The 9,334-nt window shown below is 42.3% G+C and overlaps 1 protein-coding gene across 3 annotated transcripts in view; it reads left to right on the top strand.

Moving 5' to 3' along the window:
• Positions 1-3,549: 3,549 nt before the first annotated feature.
• The window catches only part of stxbp6 (syntaxin binding protein 6 (amisyn)), a 51,163-nt gene continuing 45,378 nt past the window's right edge, over positions 3,550-9,334 (top strand). For all 3 annotated transcript variants that reach the window (XM_068580120.1, XM_068580119.1, XM_068580121.1), the window contains exon 1: positions 3,550-4,008. The gene's annotated coding sequence lies outside the window, so the exon portion shown is untranslated. The remainder of the gene's footprint in view (positions 4,009-9,334) is intronic.

The raw sequence follows: 9,334 nt of genomic DNA, 5'->3' as shown, positions 1-9,334 counted from the left end.
GCAGCGTTCGGAGCCAGCGTCTGATGTGTGTGTGTGTGTGTTTCATGCCTCACACTGCCGAGTGTAAACAACAAACCACATGAATTCATCGTTTGATTAGTGCGGCCGCGAGATGGAGAAAGAACAAAACAAAAAAAATAGACTGTTAAAAGAGTGCTGTTGGGGAGAGTGTGAGTGGATAGCAGCCGCGTGGCCGTGTCGGGAGACGAGAGGCAGCCGGTGGTCGAAGCAAAAGGGTCCCTCGCACCGTTCCATTCCTCTAACGTCAGATCTCCATGTTTGCCCTCGTACAGCCTGCAGCGTTCCTCGTCTAACTTCACAGGCCGGAAGGATGTTTTTGTTTTCCAGGAGTTTAGGAGGATGGAGGGTGCGCGGAGAGAAAGGGCGGGAGGAAGCCAAAGGGAGAAGCACTGCCAGGTAGAGCTCTGACGGTAGCTTCGGCCTCCACGTGGGAGAAAGTACTGATTGTACTGGAGGAGTGGGAACGGCATTAACATCTCAACCCCGTGGATTCTTTGGCTTGTCCGTGAGGACAAGCTTGGTCTGCGCACGCTCCTTACCAAAGCCCACACAAACTCTTTTTCAATTCAAAACAAGATTCCAAAGTATTGAATGATGCCAAATACTTCACACATAATTACAAGGAACTGTGTACAAAGTGATGCCGGAGACATCTCTAATTTTTCACTCCATGTAAAGGAGGCAGCCGTGAAAAGAGCCATCTTAAATATTTCACCGACACAGAGTAGAGGATGCCATCCTGATTTTAAAATGTGTCTGAAAATGATGCACAAGTCATTTCAATGTGTCCTCTTTGCGTAGCAGTGCAGCGGAGCCTAACAAATGTCACTTAGATTGACTATTACTCTTTATGTGGGATGAAGCGCTGCAACAAGCAGGTACAGAACATCGAGCAGCATTAAACTAATCTTTAATGCGACTTGACTGAAGGGAATATTAAGAACATTAGTTTTAAGTGGACAAACTGCTCTCAGGTCAGGGAAGCACAGCTGCTCCAGAAAATGACTCAGGCAAAACTAAACAAATAACTCCCTATAAATTCCCAAAGTGCACAAAACGTACAGAGTGCTGCATGACATATTTAAACAAATTCACCAGAATGGTTGAGACTGGTTTCTTTTCCCGCCTCCCGATTCCAGTATACAACTCATCGCCGCATGAGCGAAACCTGAGGGATGCTTCCGCCGCGTGTCACACTTCCAAAAGCTAACCTCAGCTTGGAATTGAGCAATGAGCATTGCTCAATTCACATGTCAGCATATCTGTTTGGCAGTCATCCTTCAGGCTGTTTGCGGTGCCATACAGGTCAAAACCTTGTCTGGTTTCCGTGCTTTTCCTCTTTCATCAGGCCAATCACCGGCCATGTCTTTCCCAAGACGGACCCAGCTGCCTGGATTCCCAAACTCACCAGCAGGAAACAGCTAATGCCCTTTTAACCCTCTCTGTGCTGTGCTGTGTGTGTGTGTGTGTGTGTGTGTGTGTGTGTGTGTGTGTGTGTGTGTGTGTGTGTGTGTGTGTGTGTGTGTGTGTGTGTGTGTGTGTGCGTGGTTTCATTTGTGTATGCATTATTTTTTCCCCCTTGGCCACTGCCTTTTTTTCCCCCCTTCAATCTGGGAAAAGTGACTCATTTCAGTGAAAGGCTTTGCTCATGTGGGGGAGCGCAGAGGTACAGTTCAGTATTTCCACAGTGTCAGTTTCGTGTCTAATACCTTCTTGTTGCTGTCCCCGTGGCCCCGCGGCCATAACAGCAAAACACTCCCCTCCACATCCAACTTTACACTCAACAGAAGAGCCTGTGTGTAAATCAGAGTGGATCGCCTGCAGGTACGCACAAAGACATAGTCTCAGAAGACTCCACAGACATTTTTCAATTCCAAAATCTTAAAATAAACTTTTTCCACATTTACCAGATGGTTGAGCAGCTTGCTGTGGTGTGGAATCACAAAGCCAGACAAACTGTAATATGATCCGAGGGAGCTTCAGGGGCCGGAGGAATAAAGGACTTCCATATCTGATTATTGGGGTGATTTTGTTTTTCAGCTGCATGGGTTAGGGAAACTAATGTTGTGGGAGCTTTGTAGCTGGTAAATTGATTTGACTCATGAGTAAAAACCAGAATGACATCTGCTATGAATTATTACAGCTGGTCTTATGTTATTAAAATGACACCTTACAAGGACTTTAGTGTTGCAGCAGATTACCATACAGAGATGCAAAGCCAAACAAATGCCTGCAGAGTATATTGAAGGAAATCAGAAACATTCCTGTTTGATTTTGAACTGCTGTTTGTAAGCCAGAACTGGATTTCTTTATCCTTCATCGAGCATTTAACATCACAGCTTTCTCAGTTGACTCACAGACATCTGCTACGGTGGAACTGGTCCTCTGCTTGTAACAACAAATGGTGGCTTAAATGCTCATCTTTTCCCCTCCACAACATGTTAATGATCAGCTGCAGAGGCCCACAGGCAAAGAAACAGAAGCACATTAACTTGAACTATCTCAGATGAGGCAGCATTGTCCAAGTGGGTTCAAAATGAAGACGCAGCTTATGAAAGCAGTCAAATCTTGAGAGGAATTAGAGGAGGGAGATTTGGATGACTTGAACCCAACCAAGCAAAACATTAGACAGAGTGTGTGTGTGTCTAAATTTTCTAGGGAACACATTTCTTTTGGCATGGCTGTAGAAACAAAAGAAAAATGGTAGTAAACTGCTGCTGGAAGTTTAGGACAGTTTCCAGCAGTGAGCTATTGGAACATGTTCAACTAGTGTAGGCCTGTCTTAACAAGCAACCCAGAGACGTTATGCTTCTTTTTTTGCGATGCCCTTGGGGAATGCCCTAGCACTCTTCCCATTTCCGCTCATAATGTGAAGAGCCTACCATAATCAGACACATTTAAGGATTGAGTCTCAGGGACTAAAAGATATTACCTTCATATTCCTATATCCCTATAAAGGCTTGAAGTGATTATTGTGGGGTCACTAACCTGACTGTCTTCAAAAAAGTTTCAAGCTATTTTGTTTTTATATAGTGATCGTGGGAATGTCGTAGTTATTGTTCGGTCAGCCAGTACTGTGGGAAGCTATTCAAGGTTTGACAAAGTAATACAATTCACTCATTTTATAATATCCCCATAAGGACTCAGCTTGTCTGTGTTATGATCCTGAGTGCAATTGTCTAAAAGAGTAATTAAAAAAATGTAAACAACTTTTATTGAATGGTGACCTTTGGGAATGCTATATAGCAACCGGACATGTTTATTGAGGTATTGTGTGGGATGCCCACTGTAATCGGAGTTGAGTCACAGTGGTAATAAAAACCATAAACAATATGACTTGTCGGTAATTTCCAACTCATAATCTTATCACGTGCCTAGTATTCAGACTTGCAGTTGGAATGTAGCTCATGTGATTGTACTTTATAAAAAACAAAAAAAAATTCTATTTTTTTTCAAAAAATGTTTTATTGAAAAGTCACAGATGGAAAAATGTGGCTTTAATATAGCCCACACACATAAACGGAAACCTCCAATTAAATATCCTCAGCTCGAGTGGTTTCTTCTTCGTCTCTTTGCACTTTGAAGAAGACTCCCAAAACATGCAGATGGGAGCTGACCGCTGCGTGGTGGTGTGACGCCGTACGTGATTGGCGGGGAGGGAGTTGGTGTGTCTGGGAACCTGCTACTGGTTTGGTCTCCCACACACACACACACACACACACACAGCCGCAGTCAGACAGGCGGTCTACGTAGACACGGCAGCAGGGGGAACAAACTCTCTTCACTCCGCTTTCCAAAGCAACAACTCTCGTGGAAGTGGAGTCGACGCGATGCTGAACACGACAGGCTCCCGTTGAGTCTCAGGAGACACTTAACGACAAGGAAGAGGCTGCTGAAAAGTGGGCGAACTGTGACCGGGGAGACATTATTAAGCGAAGGATTTGAGCACCGCCGTCGCACGTGGAACATTTACTGCTGAACACATCGGTAAGTGACGAGAAGTCCAACCTCTTCTTCTGCTTTTACGACAATTCAGTTTTACGCATTCATAGTATTCCCCCCGTGTCGAAAAAAAAAAGTTTAATTGATGCAGGAACTGTGGTTTCACGTTAATGATTAGCTATTGGCAGCGACATTGGTCAACAACCACTTAAAGGTTGGAATTCGAACAAGTGTGCGCGCGCCAGAGCTCATTAACTCGTTGTGCACGTGCTTTGTGTTGTGCTACCGTAGCCTCGTGTTTTTTTTATTTATGTTTTATTTAATAAACTAAGCGTTGTTTTACGACATATTCCTCTGTGGGCTTTGGGAATCAAACGTGGTGATGACGTGTTCTTTGCTTTGACAAAATGAGCAGAATATCCTAGTTTATTTACTTTATTTGTCATCTATATGTTGTATGTTGTTTACTGAGTGTTTAGGAGCTGTCATTATATACTGTTTGTCATACCTTCCGGTGTTTGAACAGAACAAGTTTGTCTAACGTCGACACATATTTTGAAAGTGCAACTATTCCATGAAAATTCCTGTCAGCCCAGACAACTGAATGTGGGTGTAGTCCACCTTGAATATGAGTATTATGATCACAGACTGTGCTTCTGTGTGTTGTTCAGTCTGTTTGCTCAGGAGGCATTATGAGAGACCTTTTCACGAGACAACAATTACCACGTGTAACATAACATGCGCACATAATGTCATAGACTGATGGTCCTGTGTGCTGGTGCAAACGAACCATATGGACTGAAAGTGGCGCAGACATAAAGAATCATCCCGAATCCTGAAAACAGTTAATCAATATATTTGATCAGCATTCAAAGTTGAATATTAAATTCCTCACCTGGATCATTGCAGGTCGCTTTTCTCTTAGTGTAATGTACAACACTGAACATGTGTTTTTGGGTAGTTTCAAAAAACATATTTGGTGTACTTGTGAGCATCAAAACAGAATTTGCCCAAGGCATATATGCACACTAAGCCGCTGCAAATATTTGAACTTTATGTATGTTTACAGGTTAACCCCTTTGCATTTCCAAAATGTATTTTCTTTGGAAACACAAGACTTGGATCTTCATATTGATCGATGATATTTAGAAGTCCTGACCTCCTGCTTAAATATCTTACATGCTGTCTTTGACCAATTAGCACATGTCTCCACCGCTGTATCTCTGTGACAGGTTGGCACCATGTGGGAGGTTTGGTTCAGATTATCTATGAGGCTCCTAATCCCACCCTTGTGCCTCCTAACAGCGTTAAGTAACTCACTTCCATTAAAATATAGCTTCTTCCTGTGCAAGAGTTCATTTGCTCTGGTTTGCCATTAGAGATAAGATTACACCCTCCCCCATACTTCACTGTCCAATTACAGTCAGCATAATGTAAACTGTTGAGCTAGCTCCCTTCCTGTGTGTCCACCACATCAGCTCGTTCTGTTGTTGGACAGAAACCGACGTAAAGAGCACTGCTTCTTTAGTGGATCTTATAATGAAGAGTGGAACAAAAACCAGACCGTCAGTGTTTCTGATAGAATTACACTATGATTTGTAAACCCCGAGGAATCCGTCTCCTCCTGAGGTCTGTGGTTTATCTCCCTGCATGCTCTCTTTGATCATAAGCATTACCTGTGTCCTCATATTTCATCCAAATCTATTATTCTGGCTACGTACACTGACACAGTGCTGTTGCTTTTAGATTATCCTTATGCAAACTCATTATACACTCCCCTTTGTATTAATTGTATTGTATACATTGTATTCATTCATGTCGCCTTTGCCCGAGTATATAAATGAGTCATTGTGGTAAAGTAGAACTGCAGTTGCGTTCGTGACATCTATTAGCAAGTGCTCTGTGTTTTCTTTTTTTTTTTGCGATTTACCTACGACTGTACCTACGACCCAAATGTTTATTTCTAAAAGGTGATCCATTCTAAATAACAAGCTCATTTAGGGGCCTGGCATGTCTTTCATTGATTCATGGTTAGCCCACACCTCTATAACCCTCACTAGCAGCTGAGGAAAATGGATGGTTTCTCTTATATCTTTATTTTTGAGGAAAAAGAGTGAGCCGTGTTCAACCTGCTGCTTTGAGAGCCAGTCTTTTTGGTGATCAATGGTTTCCATTATTTTTTAGAACAGAAAATAGACATCGGGATGTGCAGCATATTTATTCTGTACTTGTACCTTTTGTCCCACAGTATACAATGTACATTAATTTCCTCACCCACTAGAAAGGAAATAAAGGGCAGCTTACAGTAGAGCTTTACTCTACTTTAATTATTAAGGCAGGATGAAAAATGTGAATGGAATTATGAGAAGGATCGCAATCCAAACATGTTTGATCCTCTCGTCACTCACGCTGCTCCTCGAAAGTGCTCCCGTCTCCGAGCGCATTTCAAACAAATTGTAATTATGCTCCCTCAAGAATCAAGCGGCCTGAAAATTACAGTAGTTGCATCTCTCAGAATATCCAGTTATGGGCACTAACATGAGTTTCCCCTTCATTATCTAAAGATCAGTTTGATCCCTTTGCTGAGCACACGCTTTTCAGCTGTGCGAAATTGGGAATCTCCTTTATGGATTTTAATTGGACAAACTTCTTTCCTATAATTTCTTGTCTCGGCAACGTTGTCATGCACACAGTAAACTGGGTTTTGCAACACATAGATTCTATAGATGGATTTGGTCGTGATCAATCCAAATGCTCTCCTGTCTCCAAAACTAAACGTTGTGTGCTCGAATAAAGTGCAAGGAGAGAGCAGCTCACAACGTTAATGTCAACACAGAAAACACTGCACGAGCTGCCGAATTTGGAGAACATGGTTGAGACTTATAAACGGTATTGTTTGCTTATCCACTCCTCCGGCTGTGTGTACATCATTAGTTTTCCAAACCAGTCTTTACAGTAAAACAGCAAAGTAGATTTGACTGAATTAAGCACATTTGAAGATTACTGGATTTCTGAGATGGAAGAAGTGTGTTTACGAGCTTTGCGGACTGGCATGCACATTGAGTTGGTTCTGATTGAAGGACTTCGGTCTTAGATCTCAAAACTCGGAGGGCTAAATCAGTCTTACGCAGCTTGAATAAGCTGTCCTACCCTTGTGCTTGTTTTTTGACTTAGTAACTGCTTTTCTGTTGTGCACTGTGTTCAAGGATATTTCTGACAAAAAAAAGCAACTAAAAAGATTTTAGATTCCCCTAGTGCAGTTCTGAAGTAGAACATCTCAAAACGATTGTAAAAAATGACGGTCTCTCTTTCACTGACTTTCATTTCTTATGAAATACCAGAGAGAGTTTTTCCTCAGCAAGATCTGGAATGTGTAGAACATAACTCTTGGTGATATTGGCTCTCATCCTCCAACAGGAGACTTGTGACTTGTGACTGAAATGATTTTGTGTGAGTTTTGTCTGGTATTCATAATGTGATGCTGCACTTGCGAAATGTTAGATTTCAATACACCACCAACTGGCATTGACACCAGAAAACCAGCAGGGTGGACCGTTTAATCTCCTAATTATTTTATGGGTGGTAACATTCCACATTTGTTCATGTGGCAATGTTAGATACCTCTCATTCAAAGTGTGATGTCACTCTCTAAAGATGTAATCTATAAAGATGTTCTGTAAAATCTAGGTCTAGTACAGATAAAATGACATGGAAGACGTGCACTAGAAGCTGCAGACGAGGCAAAGTGTTTCATTTCTTGTGCAGTGTGAAATGAAATAAACTACTTTTATCTTTGAAAGTTTCCAAAGTCAGTCGAGTGTAAGAGGAGTGTTCGGGGAATGAATTGCTGCTTGAGGAGCATTATTGTATCCGTTTGAGGTGGTTCTCTTGCCTAATATCGTCATGTTCCAAACCCTTCTTTTGTAAATCATACTTATTCAGCCAAGATTTGGTCTACAACTCCAGCACTCCTACTCATTTCTAACATCGCTCACCCTCTTGTTCTCTGCAGTTGGTGGAAACACTGTAATGTATTTTTTTGTTGCCATCTTGCCCCTGTGGCAAAAATGCTTTTTGACACACCAGTTCAGTTCACTTGTATGCTTTTGCTAAACTTTTGTGTACCATTGCTCTCAAATACTGCGCATGGTGCTACATGAACACACTCCATGTTTTCTTAGAGTACGAGTAGGGATGTCACGATTTTTATTCTAAATAAAAAAAACGATCGACATGATGTTTCGACATGCCATTTTGCACTTTTCGAGACGAGACGCAAACCTGCTCCCTCCTAGTCCCTGCCGTGGCCACATTTTGTCTTCCCCTTGATTTATGTGAACAATGAATGTGTCTTTGACAGAAAAGCCACAGTTTGTAGGTTGCAGAAGATTTAAGAGACTGCAACAGCAAATGTATGTATGAGCTTTCCCACAGTCGATGCTGTCGGAATCTAAAAGGAAGGATCACACAACGTTTTCATTCAGTGGTGGGCGTTCTTTAAGAATAAAGATTAGGTAAAAAACAGTGTGTTCCCATGCTTATCACTCTCTGATGCCTGCACATGCATACATGTTGGCCTAACACCTGCACTTACATTAACCTGAAACTAAACAAAGTTCTGTTCTCAGTCTCACGGTCGTAATTCAATTAATTTGTCCTCGCTGAGATACAACTCAAACAGACAAAACATACATGTCACTGTAGGTTTTAGTTGTCCTTCAGTTTGCCTTAGTTCACAGGTCCGCAATCTTACCGTAGTTCATGTCTATGGGATCAATTTCTCATGGCTCACACTGTCTAAATGATTCTCACACCAGCTGCTAGCATTTTAGTTTCACGAGCAGAAGAGTAAATATACTTGGTAGTTCCTCACTAGTTGGATTTCCTTTTCCGTGTGCCAACTGAATTTTTGGCATTGAAAATGTATTTGTCTCCAAATGAAAGTTACAGACAATTGAATTGAGTGCGAGGCCTGTTTCATCCACCCGTCCCTTTCCTTTGCAGCTTCTGCTTCAGTGACATGTCTCTATGGGCTGGAGAGCAGGACAATGTTGATGCTTCAAGAAGTGGTTGTGCAGCTAACTCAAAGACCCCACTCCAGCGAGGTCCCGGGAGATGCCCGGAGCACAGACTCAACAGATTTCACATTAACACATGGGCAAGAGGGGAGCAACGAAACAGTGCTGCTCCTTTTGACTGCTTGGCAATAAACAGCCACAGTTAATGAAGTGTTTTGGAAGGGGCTTTGCTCTGAAATGGGGTGATAAGGAGCCGTGAAATATATATGTACGCCGTTTTCACTGCCACAGCAGCTTCATGGCTCCCTCCAGCACATCTACTCAGCCCAGCGTTGTGAGCATTGCGTAAGACT

Source organism: Clinocottus analis, unplaced genomic scaffold, assembly GCF_023055335.1.
Source record: "Clinocottus analis isolate CAN_PGR_092001 unplaced genomic scaffold, fCliAna1.0.p SCAF_17, whole genome shotgun sequence".
Lineage (NCBI taxonomy): Eukaryota > Metazoa > Chordata > Actinopteri > Perciformes > Cottidae > Clinocottus > Clinocottus analis.
This window is presented reverse-complemented; position numbering and strand designations above follow the sequence as displayed.